The sequence below is a fragment of the Henckelia pumila genome, chromosome 1 (assembly GCF_033568475.1).
Source record: "Henckelia pumila isolate YLH828 chromosome 1, ASM3356847v2, whole genome shotgun sequence".
In the NCBI taxonomy this organism is placed as follows: domain Eukaryota; kingdom Viridiplantae; phylum Streptophyta; class Magnoliopsida; order Lamiales; family Gesneriaceae; genus Henckelia; species Henckelia pumila.
Window position 1 is genome coordinate 172,701,637 of NC_133120.1, and position 19,805 is coordinate 172,721,441.

The 19,805-nt window shown below is 40.7% G+C and overlaps 1 non-coding gene across 1 annotated transcript; it reads left to right on the forward strand.

Annotated features, from left to right (window-relative positions):
• The first annotated feature begins 9,803 nt into the window (after nucleotides 1–9,803).
• LOC140876750 (small nucleolar RNA R71) lies at nucleotides 9,804–9,910 on the forward strand. Its single transcript, XR_012148985.1, has one exon. It is a non-coding gene; the product is annotated as a small nucleolar RNA R71 (small nucleolar RNA).
• The last annotated feature ends 9,895 nt before the right edge of the window (nucleotides 9,911–19,805 follow it).

Here is a 19,805-nt window from a genome sequence, read left to right on the forward strand (position 1 = left end):
AGTTTTATATCCGGGAGATAGTCAGGCTACATGGTATCCCTATTTCCATAGTGTCTGATAGAGATCCGCGGTTTACTTCATCTTTTTGGAAGAGTCTTCACTCAGCTTTGGGGACAAAGCTTTTGTTTAGCACTGCCTTTCACCCCCAGACGTATGGATAGTCCGAGAGGGTGATTCAGATTCTAGAGGACCTTCTGAAAGTCTGTGTTATTGACTTCCATGATAGTTGGAAGTCGAGGTTACTGTTGGTGGAATTTGCTTATAACAACAGCTATCAGGCCACCATTGGTATGGCGCCTTATGAGTCACTCTATGGGAGACCGTGTAGATCACCAGTATTGTGGACCGAGACTGGGGAGAGGTCAGAGATGGGACCCGAGATTGTTCAGCAGACTGCCGAGGTTGTAGCCAAGATCCATGATAGGATGAGGACTGCACAGAGCAGGCAGAAGAGTTACGCTGACCATAGGAGGAGAGACTTGGAGTTCTCGGTGGGAGATCATGTGTTTGTCCGAGTAGCACCTATGAAGGGTGTTATGAGATTTGGGAAGAAAGGGAAATTAGCACCGAGGTTCATAGGACCCTTCGAGATATTGAATAGAGTAGGGACATTGGCTTATAGGGTAGCCTTGCCTCCTAACCTTGATGGAGTTCATAACGTCTTTCACATATCGATGCTGAGGAAGTACGTCTCTAATCCGTCCCATGTGCTTGATCGAGCTTTACTTGCACTATGAATCTCAAAAAATAATTGTATCTCGCAAGCTCGAAATAATCGCAAGTGCACGATGCAAATTATAATATAATATGTGAATATGAGTATCGTCCACAGGGACTAGTGCACAATTTCTACCTAAATACTAATCCTTATTTCACTTTTACGAAAAATGAGTATTGTTTTTATTAACTACTTAATGACAAGAGAATTAATAAACTCAGAAATAAATAAAAATCTAGAATTGAATCAATCTTAGTGAATTAAATTCAAATGATGGAGATAATGTTGAGATTGTCGGGTCACCTTCCCCTAGTCGACTCTGAAAATTGCTTCCAACAACCAATTCACGTTTTTGACAAGATTCCCTAATTCATTAACATAATCTTTCAAGTTATGCTAAACTAATTCAATGCTATGAAATAATCAAATGTCTTCGATTATTTATCATAGATGATTGCATTCACAACTTGTGGAATCCCTTAGCTTTCGACCTACTGGACTATCACTATCAACATGTACCCAATTTCATATGTCTATGTAAATTGTAGATACATGAATCATGCTATTTGTTCCTATCATGAAATTTTCTTTCGAAATAAAACATGATATAAAAATATTGAGAGAGTTAGCTACGCTCCAACAATGCAAAACAAATCAATAGCATAATTAAACATTCATTAGAAGTTAAAAACCAATATTCGTGAGTCGACAACTGGGGTCGGATCCCCTAAATCTCAACACAAGAGGTTTAGCTACAAATAAAACTCATAACTCACGTCAAAATGTTTTTTCCAAACAAAAATAATAGAAAAGAATTTAAGAAGAAGAGGAGAAATTGCTTCACGATTGTTCTTCACTACTTCCGCCCCGTTTCTAGAGTTTCTGATATTTTTCGCCCCGAAGATGTGCCAAAAAGCTCCCTTAAATTCTAAAAAACAATCCCTATTTATCTCCAAGAGTCCTTGCTTTGCAAATTTCCTTTTTTTACTCAACGACCTGCGCCATGGCCTAAGAATGTCACGCTATGGCGCGAAAATTTATGTCTCCATTCTTCACTTTTTCCCAGTTCACGCTATGGCGCAGGAAACATCACGCCATAGCGTGAAAAGTTCTGTTCTCTTTTTTCACTTTTTCCCAGTTCACGCTATGGAACAGGAAACATCACGCCATAGCGTGAAAATTTCTGTTCTCTTTTCTTCATAATCCATGGTTTACGCCATGGCGCAGGATATGACAGGCTATAGCGTGAAAATCTCTGCCTCCAGCTTTAACACAGCACTTTTCGAGCTCCGTCTTCCGTCTTTTTCCTACAAAACAACTTAAACGCATGAGTGCATACTATAAAGCTTGAAAACTCGAATTTTAAACGGAAACACGAAACAAACCACAAATCACATGGTCAATGGAACCCAAAATAATCTAACTTAACATGCATTTTTGGGTTCTATCAACCCCCTCATACTAGCCTTTTGCTTGCCCCGAGCAAAATAGGTTAAAGCCAAAACACAAACTTGCAGCTCAAAAATACATAATTTTTTTTTTCCCAAAAAGCCTCAGAGAGTGACAGCGAACATTTTCTTTTTCTTTTCAAATTAAACTCAAGCAATGCATCCCTAAAAAGTTCTCACATTACACCCTTGAGAGAGAAGTAGACGTGTGTGTGTGATATTGATCCTAATGTCATGTATTTCGTGCTAATCCAGTTGCCCCAGATGGCTAAAGTGACATGTCAACACAAGTATAGTTTCCACACGCATCTCTTCAACCGTCACTGACTGAACACAAGTGATTATTTGGCTTGGGGTATGGGATATAAAAGATTGGAAGAATATGCACAATGAAGATGGTACAACATCCATTATTTAACACAATCAGATTTTTCATCCGATATCCTCTACACCTTACATTCCCACCTTTTTTGCCTCAAATTCAATTCCGAATTCATTAATTTCATTAGGCCACCCCTCACCTTACTTTCTCCATCCTCTGTTTCTTTTTGCAAGAAACCATCACTGTACTCCATCGGATATAGATTTGGTTTGGGACAGGAGTAAAATAGAAGATAGCCAAAGACATTTATCAAATGGAGTTTAATGATTATGCAGGGTACACTCCATTATTTTCAACTAAGCTAACCAAGAAACTCAAGGATGGCTCTTTCTCATATTTTTTTTTTCCTTTCATGAAAGACTCAGGAGTTTAAACGGCTTCAACACATTTATTTGGCAATATCAGTCAGCTAAGTTCCGAGAATGCATGCTTGATTTCTGCAAGTATCTAATGTCACAAGAGCTTCTCCAGTTTAACAGTTCATCACACTCCACACACTTCATTATTCACAACAATTCGTGCAAAATGAGGTGCACTCTCTACTCGTGGGTTTCATGATTCAAAATTTCAAGGATGCTAGTCTGTCAATTACCAACACTTTCAAAATAAATTCGCATCAACCCAACATCATCACTGGCTTCTCTCTTTTTTTTCAACTAAACACAAAACAAACTAAGCAACAGAGACAACTAAACAAAAAGAACTAAACGCAAAAAAATAAACAACACAAACAACTAACACAAACGCACGAAGAGTCCCCCTCATACTAAGACTCTGTAGTGTCCTCACTGCGACCGAACTAAAACACAAGAACGAGAAACCAAAAAAATAAAAACAAAAATAAAATAAAAGCAAAACTCCCCTGGCGGTGGATCAATCCTCCTCCTCTTATTCGTGTTCTGGTGGTGGGACGCCTTCTTCCTCAGTGTGTGGTGCTCCCAATGCAGATGGGTGAGCAAATGGCGGTGGGTACGGTGGTGGATGCGGGTACCGTGAAGCATCAAAACCAAAGTAGGTGACAATGTCACGCGTCATAGACTCAGTGGATATCATATACTGGGCATTGACCCGATCATATTCATTCCGATATGCCTGATATGCATCCTGACGCGCAATCCATGCACAAATATCATCCACTTTCTCATTGTTATTCTTCTTCTTCGGAGGTTGAGGTGGCTCGGAACTGGAGCTCGCTCAAGTTCTAAGCTTGGTTCGATTGTCCTTCATCCCCTCATATATCTTCTCGTCGATGGCCTGGAGCGGTTGGATCCATTCATTATCCACACCCGTGTCAACATTGGCCAAAGCGCACAACTCTGTAATGATAGTCGGGAAAAATAGCTTCGATTTTGGGTTGTTAGCGCATTGTAGAATCTGGCTTGAGATAATGCGGCCAACATTGATTGGCACTCCCTTCATAATTGCGAACAACAGTACTGCCCGGTCCATATGAACTTCGCTAACATGGGACACGGGCATCAACTGGCAAACCAAAAAAACATACCACAATGACGGCTTAATCTTAAGATACATGGCCTTAAAATTCAAAAATTTGACGGGATCACTCCACATTACCCCATCATGAGCTAAATCCCGCATAATCGTCATATAATCTGGTTCCACACAAAGTGCGTCATACTCAATCGTATCAACTGAGGGCAATCCAAACAACTCATTAATCTTTGCCTCTCCATAATTCACCCACTTTCCTCTTACAAACACCGTCTGTTCCTTGCCCTCTTTAGAATTGGCATAGAACTCCCGGACCAATGGTATAACTCCCGCTTTCGGTTGAGCACAAAACAAGTTCCAGTTTCTATCTTCTATGATATCATGAATATAACACCCTATTCCAGAATTTGTAGACAAATGAAAGCCCCTCTCGGGCCATAGATTACGATTAATCTTAGAATGATCATACCGGTTCTTGGCCTCTTAGGAAACAAACTTACCCGCGATAACTGATGAAGAAGATGATGAAGAACCCCCAACCTTAGCTCTTTTTGGTCCCATGAAGAAATTGAAGCTTGGAGTCTCAAAATTTGCCCTTCCGCACCGTTCTAGACTTCTAGGAGTGAGACGAGGCGTTAGGGAATGACGCTTGGAGCTTCCTCACCGATCGAAACCTGAGAATTTGAGAGATTTGGGCGTGAATCGATGGATTTTAAGATGGGGAGGGGCTTAGGGTTCGAACAAAAGAGAGAAATTAAGAGAGGGTGAGTGAAAAATGAAAGGGGGTCTACGTTTTTTTATCCGCAGATCTGTCGCGCCGCGGCGTGACAAAGTTCACGCTATAGCGTGACTTAAAAAAATGAATCCTGAACTTTTCACGCTATAGCGCAGTAAGCATCACGCTATAGCGTGAATGAAAAAAACTCAAATCAGTGAAATTCACGCCCTAGCAGATGATGTATCCCGCCTAGGCGTGCTCCGGGCCCTTCAAAACTTTTTTTTTTCAGCAATATTAAAAATAAAAACGACACGAAACGTTAATAAAAGGTTCAACTGAAATAACAAATAGGGGATGAAGAGATTGTTCTCAATTTATATTCTAGAGCTTGACTTTGTCAGAATTAGATTTATGCGGTCTCTGACTGGACACAGTTGTTCCAACTTTCAGCTCAAAGTGCTCGCCCATGTAGTGCTTCAGGCGTTGAGCATTGACAGTGAACTTCTTCTCTTTGGAGTCGGTCAGCATAATTGCTCCGGAAGGGTAGGTTTTTTTTAATGACAAATGGTCTAGACCATCGCGATTTTAGCTTGCCTGGAAACAACCTCACCTTGAGTTAAAAAGCAACACCGCGTCTCCCTTTTTGAATTCTCTTTGCATGATGCGCTTGTCATGACTTCTTTTCGTGCGTTCTTTATAGGATAGCGCCAGATCATATGCTTTATCACGGAATTCTTCCAGCTGGGCCAACTTTAATAGTCTCTTTTCACCTGCAGCAAAATCAAAATTTAGTGATTTAATCGCCCAATATGCTCTATGCTCCAATTCAACAGGCAGATGACAAGATTTACCAAAAAGTAACCTATAAGGTGTAGTGCCTATAGGTGTCTTGAAAGCAGTGCGATATGCCCATAGGGCGTCATCTAACCTGACAGACCAATCTTTTCTACTTGTGTTCACCGTTTTTTCCAAAAATCTTTTTATTTCACGGTTTGACACTTCCACTTGCCCACTGGTCTGGGGATGGTACGGAGTAGAGATCTTGTGCGTGACACCATATTTTGCCAAAAGTTTTTCAAATAATTTGTTGCAAAAATGTGTCCCACCATCACTAATGATTGCCCGTGATGTGCCAAAGCGATTAAAAATGTTTTTCTCTAAAAATTTCAACACCACATGAGCATCATTAGTTGCACACGCCTCTGCTTCGACCCATTTTGACACATAGTCAACCGCCACCAAAATATATTTTTTCAAGAAAGATGTGGGAAACGGCCCCATAAAATCTATGCCCCATACATCAAATACCTCGCATTCCATAATATTGTTTAAAGGCATTTCATTGCGATTAGAGATGTTACCTGTGCGCTGACACCGATCACATGAAATAACATATGCACAAGCATCCCTAAAAACAGCAGGCCAATAAAAACCAGATTCTAATACCTTTGCCGCTGTTTTTGTCGGTCCAAAGTGACCGTCAACCTCTAGATCGTGGCAGTGGCTCAAGATTGGTTGCATCTCTTTTTCTGACACACATTGCCGTATCATGGAATCTGCACAGATCTTAAACAAAAATGGTTCCTCCCAAAAATAATATTTCACATCAGATAAAAATTTCTTTCGTTGGTGAAATGTCAAATTTGGTGGAAGTGTGCCTATCACCAGATAATTAGAAAAATTCGCATACCATGGGCAATCTTTTAATGAAAACAATTGTTCATCCGGAAACCAATCATCAATATCACCATTTTTTTTCCCGTGTCCTCACTGACACACTCAAGCCTAGAAAGGTGATCCGCCACTACGTTCTTTACCCCCTTCTTATCTTTTATTTCCAGATCAAATTCTTGCAACAGTAATATCCACCTAATCAATCTAGGCTTAGCATCATTTTTGGCAAGTAAATATTTCAGTGCTGAATGATCGATGTACACAACAACTTTAGATAAAACAAGGTAGGAGTGAAACTTATCAAACGCGAATACTATAGCGAGTAATTCTTTTTTAGTTGTTGCATAATTCAATTGAGCTTCATCTAAAGTCTTACTCGCATAGTATATAGTATGGAATACCTTGTTTTTCCTCTGATCCGAAACAGCACCTACCGCCGTATCACTAGCATCGCACATTACCTCGAATGGAAGATCCCAATCAGGAGCAGCTACCAACACAGGAGCTGTCACCAGTCGCTCCTTCAAGATCTCAAATGCCTGCACACAATTATAATTAAACTCAAACGGTACATCTTTCATTAGTAAAGAGGATAGGGGCTTAGCAATTTTAGAAAAATCTTTGATAAAACGCCTGTAGAAACCAGCGTGCCCTAAGAAACTTCTCACTCCCTTAATAGATGTTGATGGAGGTAGATTTTTTATGACTTCCACTTTTGCTTTATCCACCTTCATTCCCTGTTTAGAAATTTTGTGCCCAAGCACAATGCCTTCCTGTACCATAAAATGACACTTCTCCCAATTCAAAACCAAGTTAGTTTCCTCACATCGTAATAGCACCAAATGCAAATTTTTCAGACAATCATCAAAAGAAGATCAAAAAATAGAAAAGTCATCCATAAATATCTCTAGGAAATTCTCTGTCATGTCATGAAAAATAGCAGTCATACATCTTTGAAAAGTGGCGGGTGCATTACACAATCCAAACGGCATCCGCCTATACGCAAAGGTACCATAAGGGAAAGTGAAATTTGTTTTCTCTTGGTCCTCTGGTGCAATCATGATTTGATTATATCCCGAATACCCATCTAGAAAGCAATAAAATTCATGACCCGACAATCGCTCAAGCATTTGATCAATGAAGGGGAGGGGAAAATGGTCCTTACGGGTGGCATCATTCAACTTCCTATAATCTATGCACACACGCCAACCCGTAACCGTTCTAGTGGGTATCAACTCATTTTTGTCATTTTTTATCACAGTTATACCACCTTTCTTAGGAACACACTGTATAGGACTCACCCATGCGCTGTCAGAAATAGGATAGATGATACCTGCGTCCAAGAGTTTAATGGTTTCAGCTTTTACTACCTCTTGCATTTTCGGGTTCAGCCTCCGCTGAGGTTGAACCACAGAAGAGTACTTATCCTCCATCAAAATTTTGTGCATGCAAATCGATGGATTTATTCCCTTAATGTCAGCCACTTTCCATGCGAAGGCTCTTTTATGCTTCATTAAGATGTGTACCAACTTTTCCTCCATCACACCTGTAAGACAAGAAGAAATAATAACAGGTAAATTATTATCATCACCCAAATAAACATATTTTAGATGTGAAGGTAAAGGTTTGAGTTCTAGAGTAGGTGGTGCATCTATGCTTGGTTGTTGAAGGACTAAATCCTGCCTATCTCCCAATTCTTCGAGTCTGAATCGCACTTGCTTCTTCAATTGAGGATTAGCAGTAAAATATGCAATGATATTTTTCCTCTCTTCATCAAAGTCATCCTCACATCCATCATTTATAAGTGCAACTTCTAAAGGGTCTTTTAACTCATCCTGCACAAAATTATGAACAAGTGAATCCAATGCATCAATTCTAAAACAATCATTATTGTGTAGTGTGTGCTTTAGTGCATTAAAAACATCAAAAGTGATTTCCTCCTCTCCTACTCTCAATAACAACTTCCCTTTTTGCACGTCAATTAGGGCTTTTCCAGTCGCCAGAAAAGGTCTGCCCAAGATCAATGGCATATCCAGGTCCTCCTCCATGTCAAGCACCACAAAATCTACTGGGAAAATAAATTTGTCCACTTTAACCAGCACATCTTCAATTATTCCTCGTGGATACTTTATGGATCTATCTGCCAGTTGCAGAGAAACTCTTGTAGGCTTTGGTTCTCCCATTCCAAGCTTCCTAAACACAGAAAATGGCATCAAGTTAATGCTGGCACCCAAATCACACAGAGCCTTATGAAAAACCACATCACCAATCATGCAAGGGATAGAAAAACTCCCTGGATCTTTCAACTTTGGTGGAATTTTGTTTTGCACTAATGCAGAACAATTCTCAGTTAAGTTGACCATGGCATGCTCCTCTATTTTTCTCTTGCTTGCTAAGATTTCCTTCAGAAATTTTGCGTAACTAGGCATTTGCAACAATGCATCAGCAAAAGGTATATTAATATGTAACTTCTTAAACACCTCAAGAAATTTTGAAAATTGCGAATCAAGTTTTGCTTTCTTCAGTGCTGCTGGAAACGGAGGTGGAATAACAATATTAGATTTTGATGTGGGTGATTGTGTAGTGTCAGATGACTTACCTGTAGATGGCTCTTTCTCACCCTCCTTCTTTCTCTCTTCGTGCTCCAACTCCTTGGTTTCCAGTTTCTTCCTACTTCGCAACTCTACGGCCTTTACTTGCTCCTTTGGATTAGTCTCAGTGTCACTTGGCAAAGTTCCTGGCTCTCGATTTGACATCCTCTTTGCCAGCTGCCCTATTTGATTTTCCAAACTTCTTATAGTTGCGTCTTGGTTCTGCATTCAAGTCTCAGTGGATGATATAAAATTTTGCATCATTGGCTCTAAACTGGACTTCTCCTCTTGAGGTTGCTTCACAGGATTTTGATTCTGATATGGCCTAGACTGATTGTTGTGACCACCCCAAGAAAAATTCGGATGTTTCCTCCACCCCGGATTATATGTATTTGAATATGGGTCAAATCTGGGGCGATTTTGGCTTCCCACGTGATTCACTGGTGCCTCATCCTGCACATAAAAAGGATTACCATCTTGACAATCTTTAGTGAAATGCTCACCTTGGCACCTATCGCAGAACACCTCCTGAATACGCATCGCAGAATTTCCTAAACTTAATCCATCAATCTTCTTATTCATAGCCTCCAGTTGTGCTGTCATCGAAGTGAATGCGTCCACTTGATGAATTCCTGCTGATTTTCACATCATGCTCCTCTCAGATTGAGGTTGATAGCTACTAGAGGCCATTTCCTCAAACAATTCATAACCATCTTCCGGCAATTTCCGCAAAAGATTCCCACCTGCAGCTGCATCCAACATAGTACGATTTGCAGATAGTAAACCATAATAGAAAGTTTGTACCACAAGCCAATCAGGCAACTGATGATGTGGGCATCGCCTTAGCATATCTTTGTAGCGCTCCCATGCTTCATACAACGACTCTTGTTCCCCTTGAGCAAACATAGTGATGTCGGTTCTCAGCTTCATGGACTTCGAGGGAGGAAAGTACTTAGTAAGGAATGCTTTAGCCAAATCTCCCCATGTTATGATAGAACCTGCAGGTAAACTATTCAACCACGATTTAGCTTTGTCTCTTAATGAAAAAGGAAATAAACGTAGATGAATAGCGTCATCAGAAACTCCTGGTTGTTTGAAAGTATCACAGATTTCCAAGAAGTTTTCAATATGAGCATTAGGATCATCAATGGTAGATCCATCGAATTGTACTGTGTTCTGGATCATCTGGATGATTGTCGGCTTTATCTCATACTGATTTGCTGTCACTGTTGGTCTAACGATACTCGGTCGAACATTCTCAATAGTGGGTATACCACAGTCCATCATGGATCTATACACAGGTGGATTATTAGCTTCGCCCTCACCGTTATTGATGCGTGGTAGTTCGTTTTCTGCCATCTCAGCTCGTTGTTGTCTTCGTCTCTTTCCAAAGGTTCTCTCGATTTCTGGATCAAAGGGTACAAGTTCTGAGCGCAAGGATGGTAGCATGCACCACTAGAAAATCCTGCAAAGGTAAGATGGATAATTCGTGAGAATATGAAGTGAAATTAAAGAAAATATCTAAGAAGAAAATTGTAAATCAAAAGTTCCCGGCAACGGCGCCAAAAACTTGATCGAGCTTTACTTGCACTATGAATCTCAAAAAATAATTGTATCTCGCAAGCTCGAAATAATCGCAAGTGCACGATGAAAATTATAATATAATATGTGAATATGAGTATCGTCCACAGGGACTAGTGCACAATTTCTACCTAAATACTAATCCTTATTTCACTTTTACGAAAAATGAGTATTGTTTTTATTAACTACTTAATGACAAGAGAATTAATAAACTCAGAAATAAATAAAAATCTAGAATTGAATCAATCTTAGTGAATTAAATTCAAATGATGGAGATAATGTTGAGATTGTCGGGTCACCTTCCCCTAGTCGACTCTGAAAATTGCTTCCAACAACCAATTCACGTTTTTGACAAGATTCCCTAATTCATTAACATACTTTTTCAAGTTATGCTAAACTAATTCAATGCTATGAAATAATCAAATGTCTTCAATTATTTATCATAGATTATTGCATTCACAACTTGTGGAATCCCTTAGCTTTTGACCTACTTGACTATCACTATCAACATGTACCCAATTTCATATGTCTATGTAAATTGTAGATCCATGAATCATGCTATTTGTTCCTATCATGAAATTTTCTTTTGAAATAAAACATGATATAAAAATATTGAGAGAGTTAGCTACGCTCCAACAATGCAAAACAAATCAATAGCATAATTAAACATTCATTAGAAGTCAAAAACCAATATTCGTGAGTCGACAACTGGGGTCGGATCCCCTAAATCTCAACACAAGAGGTTTAGCTACAAATAAAACTCATAACTCACGTCAAAATGTTTTTTCCAAACAAAAATAACATAAAAGAATTTAAGAAGAAGAGGAGAAATTGCTTCACGATTGTTCTTCACTCCTTCCGCCCCGTTTCTCCAGTTTTTGATATTTTTCGCCCCGAAGATGTGCCAAAAAGCTCCCTTAAATTCTAAAAATCAATCCCTATTTATCTCCAAGAGTCCTTGCTTTGCAAATTTCCTTTTTTTACTCAACGACCTGCGCCATGGCCTAAGAATGTCACGCTATGGCGCGAAAAGTTCTGTATCCATTCTTCACTTTTTCCCAGTTCACGCTATGGCGCAGGAAACATCATGCCATAGCGTGAAAAGTTCTGTTCTCTTTTTTCACTTTTTCCCAGTTCACGCTATGGCGCAGGAAACATCACGCCATAGCGTGAAAAGTTCTGTTCTCTTTTCTTCATAATCCACGGTTTACGCCATGGCGCAGGATATGGCAGGCTATAGCGTGAAAATCTCTGCCTCCAGCTTTAACACAGCACTTTTCGAGCTCCGTCTTCCGTCTTTTTCCTACAAAACAACTTAAACGCATGAGTGCATACTATAAAGCTTGAAAACTCGAATTTTAAATGGAAACACGAAACAAACCACAAATCACATGGTCAATGGAACCAAAAATAATCTAACTTAACATGCATTTTTGGGTTCTATCAGTGCTTAGCATGGAACCTCTTCAGTTATCTCCTCACATGACGTATGAGGAGAGGCCCATCCGGATTTTTGATAGACAGGAGAGGAGACTCAGTAACAAGTCGATTCCTATGATCAAAGTGAGATGGCAGAACCATTCAGATGAAGAGGCCACTTGGGAAGCAGAGACGGATATCAGGACTCATTATCCAGTGCTTTTTGGTAGTCTTAATTTCGAGGATGAAATTCCATATTAGGGAGGGAGGAATTGTGACGCCTAGAATTTCTTAATTAAATTTCATGCCTAAATTAGTCTTTAATATTTATGATTTTAATTATTTTAATTTTCTGTGTTAATTGGCTAAATATTATATTTTTCCCGCGCATTAGAATTTATTATTTTTAACACTTTTGCGAAAATTATCATTTTAATTCCCGGACTAGTAAAATTAAATTTAATATTTTTTATTAGGATTTTTAAGCTTGCATTTTTATTTAGTGCGACTTAATTTGTATTATTAATTGTTAGTTTGGTTTAGCATTTTTTTTAGAGTGTGTTGCACTTTTTCATGAATTTCATATATTCACATTTTTCTAGGGTTACCTATTCTAGCACTTGAACTAAAGGATTAAATCCTAGCCACACACTCACTCCAAAACTCACGCACACACACACACACACCAAAACACAAACTATTTTCTTCATTAAAGCTCCCCAATCTCCTTTTCCTTCTCCGGTGATTCACTTCATAGCAAGCCGGTCAAAGATCTGGAGCTCATCCAGCTCGTGTCCAGCTCGATTCCAGCATTGTTTCCCCTACCTTCGATCGGCCATAGCTCATCGTAGTTGTTCCTGTTCGATTCTATTCTTTTCTAAGCATAGGCAAGGATATGGTTTCTTCCTTGCCCATTGTAGATTAGACATTATGTGGCTTGCATTTTCTTGGAAATTTTTGAAGTATTTATGAATACATGTGATGGTGCCCTGCTCGAGTTCCCCTTCCCCATTTCCAGTCGAGATTTTAATGCATTTTGATGGGAAATCGTATTGTTCGATGAGATATGACATATGTATGAACTTTAAATGCAATGTTTGGATGTCATGCTACTTTCAAAATTCCATATTTGTTATGCCTTGTGAATGCTGAAATTTTCAAAAACTTTTTGAAGCATGGGTTCGAAAAATGTGGTGTTTTAATTGTGTTGATTTGGATGGTGATTGAGGAGTTATCATGGGTGATATGTAGTTCACATAGTTGCTCCTAGGATGGTTTGAAGTTGGCTTGTTAGTTTTATTGGAGGTGTATTCGAAACTTGAGGTGTAGGGGCTCGGTTTTGGATAGTGGCTGTGGGCTTCCTTTGAGCTAGCTTAAGGTGAATCAAGGTGAGTTGTAAGGCTGGAAATGAGGTTGAATGTTGGCCTTGGTCCTAGGATTAGAGGCTTGGAAGATTGGAAGAAATATAGCTAGGATTGGTTGGGTTGGAACTTGAGGTCATGAGCAGAATTTCTGGGAACTTTGGGGCTGTCCAGAAATATGAGTCTAAGATGGGGTTAAAAGTAGAATTTGCCCAAGGGCTTGGTCCTGGAATTGGGTTGAGATGTTAGGATTATGTCCGTGAAAGCGGGAATTGATTTGGTTAAGTTATGGTTGAGTTATAGATTTTTGAAGTTAAAGGTGTAGAATGCTAGGCTTTATTCTTGCTGCCCAAAAATATAATTTTTATAAAATGATTTCTTAGGAATAAAATTCCGAGAATGATTTTATTGCTTAGTTCCAAGTGTCATGGAGTCGTGGTTTCAAGCGGAATCTTTTTTGAATAAGAATTGAGCAAGTTACAAATTTTATGGGCGAACCGCTTGATTTTGTCTTAAGTGCAAGTTATGGGTTAAATTTCCACCCTTTGGTTTGTCTCCTAAATCACCATCCCGATCATCCATGTGTGAGTCTTTTGCATGATTACCGTTCAAATATTTACATGTACATCATATTTACATATGCATGCTATGTCTCATATTCATTAAGGAAAGAAAATATTTTATGAACGAAGTGAGATGGTTGTGACTACATTTATCACGTGTTTGGACGAGTTGAGAGACGTCTTGACTTCCCTTACCAAAATATTCATGTGTATGGACGAGTTAGGAGACGTCTTATCTTCTCTTACCAAATTCATGGGTCTCGACGAGCCAAGAGAAATCTTGTCTTCCCTTACCACCCACAAGGCAAGATGAGCTGGGAGACATCCTGACTTCCTTGCGGCATAGTGCACTGCAGCAATGATCATGATCGAAACCACAGAGTCACAACTCAAGGATCTAAGTTCACAGTTCACAGTTTATTTATGATTACGTTTCAGTTCAGTTTATTATTCCGCAACTATGTGGGATTAACTTTCCTTTTCTGGATTCTATGACTGTCGTATTTGGATTTTTATCTTGTGTTTATTTTATTTTGATTTGAATTGCTGACTGTGTCAATTGGGCTTACAATATTTTTAAAGTGAGTCATGGCAAAAAAAATTTTAAATTACGCAAATAATTTATTTATTATTTATTTTTTTAGGGTTAGAGTCGTCTCAGAGTTGATGTCTGGTACTTCGCCTATTTCTCGAGCATCGTATCGTCTGGCTCTGTCAGAGATGCGTAAATTGAAGAATCAGTTACATGATCTTTTGGATAAGGGGTACATTCATCCTAGTGTATCTCCTTGGGGAGCTCCTGTTCTCTTTGTGAAGAAGAAGGATGGGTCTATGCGGTTCTGCATTGACTATCGGCAGTTTAATCGAGTTACTGTGAAGAACAAGTATCATTTGCCTCATATTGATGTTATGTTTGATCAGTTACAGGGTACTTCGGTTTACTCCAGGATCGACTTGAGATCTGGTTATCACTAGATGAGGGTCCGAGATCAAGATGTAGCCAAGACTGCATTCCATACTCGCTATGGGCATTACGAGTTTCTAGTGATGCCTTTAGGATTGACTAATGCACCGGCTATATTTATGGATCTGATGAACCGTGTCTTCAGGGAATTTTTGGATAAGTTCGTCATGGTTTTCATTGACGACATTATGGTGTATTTGCGTGATGTGGATGAACATGTTTCTCATCTGCGGTTTGTGCTGCAGACTCTTCGGGATGAGCAGTTGTACGCCAAATTGAGTAAGTGCGAGTTTTGGATGGATAGAGTGGTCTTTCTTGGCCATATCATATCTAGGGATGGGATTTTTGTTGATTCGAGAAAGATTGAGGCTGTGTTGAACTGGTCGCGTCCGACGACGGTTTGCTTAGATCCACAGTTTTCTAGGTCTAGTAGGATATTATCGTTGCTTCATTACGAATTTCTCTCAGCTAGCTCGACTATGACTCAGCTTACTTGTAAGGGTGTTGATTTCGAGTGCTCCTCGGAGTGTGAGGAAAGCTTTTGTGAGCTTCGATGATGGTTGACTTCTGCGCCTGTGTTAACATTACCGTCGGGATCTGGAGGGTATGTGGTTTACACATATGCTTCTCTTCAGAGGTTAGGTTGTGTCCTGACTCAGAATGGGCATGTAATCGCATACGCCTCTAGACAACTGAAGTTACACGAACACAATTATCCTGTTCATGATTTGGAGTTGGCAGATATTGTGTTCGCTTTGAAGATCTGGCGTCATTATCTGTATGGCGAGAGATTTGAGATCTTGACCGACCACAAGAGTCTCAAGTATTTGTTCACTCAGGCGGAGTTGAACATGAGACATGTTGTATGGACTTGCTAAAGGACTATGATTGCGAAATTAAGTACCATCCGGGAACTGCTAATCTCACTGTTGATGCCTTGAGTCGCAAGGTGCGATTATTCGCACTTCAGATTTGTTCGATGTCTCGTGAGATCGAGGCTTGTTGTTCTTCAGGATATACCTTCAAGGACAAGAAAGGTATGCAGGGAATCCAGATGTTTGCGATATTATCTGAGACAGCTTTGTATTCGCGGATTCGGGATGCTCAGATGTCTGATCCAAAAACTCAGCGTTTGGCTCGTTTAGCCAACGAGGGTAGTATCTCTGGATTTCACTATCAGTCAAACGTTTTTCTGTGCTTGTCGGGTCGGCTTGTGATTCCAAAGGATGAGGATCTGTGGGGGGAGATTTTGTCTCAGGCACATCGCACCAAATTGAATATTCATCCAGGGAGCAACAAAATGTACAAGGATCTGCGTACTCGGTTTTTGTGGAAATGGATGAAATGCAGCGTGTATCAGTATGTTTCGAGATGCTTGGTTTGTCAGCAGGTCAAGGAAGAGCACCGACGACCGGGAGGTTTGCTTCACAGTCTGCCTATTCCGGAGTGGAAATGAGAGCTTATCACGATGGACTTCGTGTCCCATTTTCCGGTATCTTCGAGGAATTGTGACGCTATCTGGGTTGTGGTGGACCGACTCAAAAAGTCAGTGCATTTCATTCCCTATAGTCTAGAGTACAGTATCGTTGATCGTATGGCATGGTTGTACATTCAGGAGATCGTTCGACTTCATGGAGTGCCGGTGAGCATTGTCAACGATCGATACCCCAGGTTTACTTCCAGATTCTGGGGGAGTGTTCAGCGTGCGATGGGCACTACTCTCAGTTTGAGTACTGCCTATCACTCGAAGACTAATGGACAGTCAGAGTGCACTATCCGTACCTTAGAGGATATGCTTCGGGCGTGTGCTATGGATTTTGGTTCAGTCTGGCAAGATCTTTTGCCATTGATTGAGTTTGCGTACAACAACAGTTACCATCGTAGCATTGGGATGGAACCTTTTGAGGCATTGTACGGACAATGTTGTCGTACCCCACTCTTCTGGGAAGAAGTGGGGGAGAGACAGGCCGAGGGACCAGAGTTAGTTAAGCTAGCCGCAGATATTGTTGATCAGATCAAGAAATGGATTAATACTGCACTGGATCGTCAGGCCAGCTATGCTAATACCAAGCGTATACCTCTGCAATTCGACGTTGGGGAGAAAATATTTCTGAGATTTTTACCTTTCCGCAGGATTCTCAGATTTGGTCTCAAGGGTAAGCTGTCTCCCAGATACATTGGTCCTTTTGAAATATTAGAGAGCATCAGTGAATTGGCTTATCGGTTAGCCTTGCCACCATATTTTTCCAGTATCCATGACGTGTTCCACGTATCCCTGTTGCGACGGTATGTGGCAGATCAGTCTCATATTTTGCAGTCGTCTGAAGTTTAGGTGGATACTGATTTGACTTATGTAGAGAGACCGATTCGTATCCTGGATCATAATGATAAGGTATTGCGTAACAAATTTATCCCTTTGGTTCTAGTTTAGTGGTAGCACCAAGGAACTGAAAAATCCACTTGGGTGCTTGAGAGCAGGATGCGTTCAAAACATCCTGAGTTATTTTGATTTTGTTTCATTATTGCATTCAGTTGTAAATGTTTAATCTGAATAAAGAATGTTTTTCATGTTGTTTGAATTTTTTATGCTTAAGATCTGATTTTGAGGACGAAATATATTAAGTGGCGAAGAATGAAGTAGCCCGTACCCAGAATAGGTGATTAAGGGATTAATCAACTCAAAGTAAGAAATCGAGTCATGAGCAGAACGGAAGCTCCATTTTAGGGAACGGAAGCTCTGATGGCGATCGGAAGCTCCGGTGTGCAACGGAAGCTCCGATAGTATTACGTCATCCATGGCGTGTGGGACAACGGAAGCTCCGATCGGGAACGGAGGTTCCGATATCCCCTATCCGCATCCAACCAATGAAATTTTTCCATGTGGCAGATAAGCGAGAACGGAAGCTCCGATGGTGCATCGGAGCTTCCGATTGTGTCCTATAAATATAGGGCCAAGGTTTGACTTTTATTTGCCAATTCCTCAAGATCTTTTCCCTTCTAAGCATATTTTAGTAGTTCTAGCCTTCATAGGCTCGGTTCGGGGGTCGGTGAGGCATTCGGGAGTCGCAGCGGAGTTGTACCCAAGTTCTGGGTGCATCGACATCAAAGGACTGACGACGGACGCAGGATAGATTTTGCTTCCTAAAAATATTTAGGAGTATGCAATAGCTTATTTAAGGCTTTTAGAATAATATAATGATAGTAGTATCATTTCGCAGTGTAGTTTTGTAGTAGCCCGTACCCTAATTGAGTAATTAAAGGAATTAATCATAATTACTTGGGTAGAGTTCGGAAGCTCCGAAGGTGAGTTCGGAAGCTCCGATCAGGATCGGAAGCTCCGAACAGGATCGGAAGCTCCGATCGGTATTACGTCAGGCATGACGTGTGGCAAGATCGGAAGCTCCGATCAGGACCGAAAGCTCCGATCACCCCTATCCGGAGTCAACAAGTGATATTTTGACACGTGGCAGATTAGGATCTTCGGAAGCTCCGATGGCAGGATCGGACGTTCCGATCGAGGTTCGGACGTTCCGATCAGGGATCGGAAGTTCCGATCGTTGTCTATAAATAGAAGGCCGAGGCTTCACTTTCAATTGCCAATTCCGAGTTCTCCTCTCCTTTCTAGTCCTTTTGGAGCTGTTCTAGTCTTCTTAGGCTTGGTCCGGAGGTCGGCGAGGTGTTCAGTAGTCGTAGCGGAGTTGTGCCCAAGTTCTGGAGGCATCGACATCAAAGGGCTAACGACGGACGAAGGTATAGCTTTTGCTTCCTATAAATATTTAGGAGTATGCAATAGCTTAGTTAAGGCTTTTAGAGCACTTTAATGATAGTAGTATCATTTGGCAGTGTAGAGCAGACTATAGGCGTGGACCTAGAGTTGGTAGAGCTTGCACTGTTTTGAGGTACGAAAGTACTGTTCGAGATATCCTGACTGAGTATACATGTATTATGTGACTGCATGATTTATATGCCATGATATTATGCTGCATTCATTTGCATCTTGCTGTATCTCTTTCGAGATGTCTGTTAGTAGGGTTGTACCCTATCCTGTTAGTGGATTGGACTTCCATCGATTTGGGTTCGGCGTATCCACGGTTATCTCGGTATGGGAGCCACCTCCTGAAGCGACGGCACAGCGTGCTACATACCAGGGCCCGGTCTGTCTCTGTTATCTGATCCTTGACCTCGAGTCCATAGGGAGTTCACTTTGCATGCATGTATACTCATACTCTCGCACTGAGCGTTTTATGCTCATGTCTCGTACTCTGTATTTTTCTGGACACCCTATTCCATGGGGCAGGTTTGCGATTGGACGAGGAGGGTGGATCCAGGAGGGGCTAGTTAGTGGTTGGCCAGCTGGAGCTTCGCTTATGTTTTATTACTGTTGTTTTGGGTTTATACAGCTATTCGATTTGGTTGTATATTATTGGATAAATTACAGATTCCTTTACTTGGGGTTGTAACTATTTATGGTTTCCGCAGTTTTATTCTGTTATCTGTTTTATTAAGTTAATTGCATGCCTAAGTTCTGTTTAGTAGGTGATCCGGGTAAGGGTCACTACATTTATGGTATCAGAGCATGCAAAAGATTTCTTGGGATTTAGTCTCATCTTGAGGTATTTTTGTAGATGTCAAATCATGACGACCAGAGTTCTCATGGCAGTGTTGGTGGGTGTTGGGGTGATGCCGACCGGGAGCCTCGTCGAGAATGGCGTCATCGTCACCATGACGACGAGTGTTTCACTGTGCGTCGATTCTTAGCTATGGGTCCTAAGCCCTTAGTTGGAGGTGAGTCTCCGGAGGATGCGGAGAACTGGTTAGACCGCATGGAGACGACTTTTCAGACTTTCCAATGCACCGATGAGCAGAAGGTGGAGACCCTTGGCTATCTTCTGGATGGGCGTGCGCGCAGGTGGTGGAGGTTTACTTCTGCACCT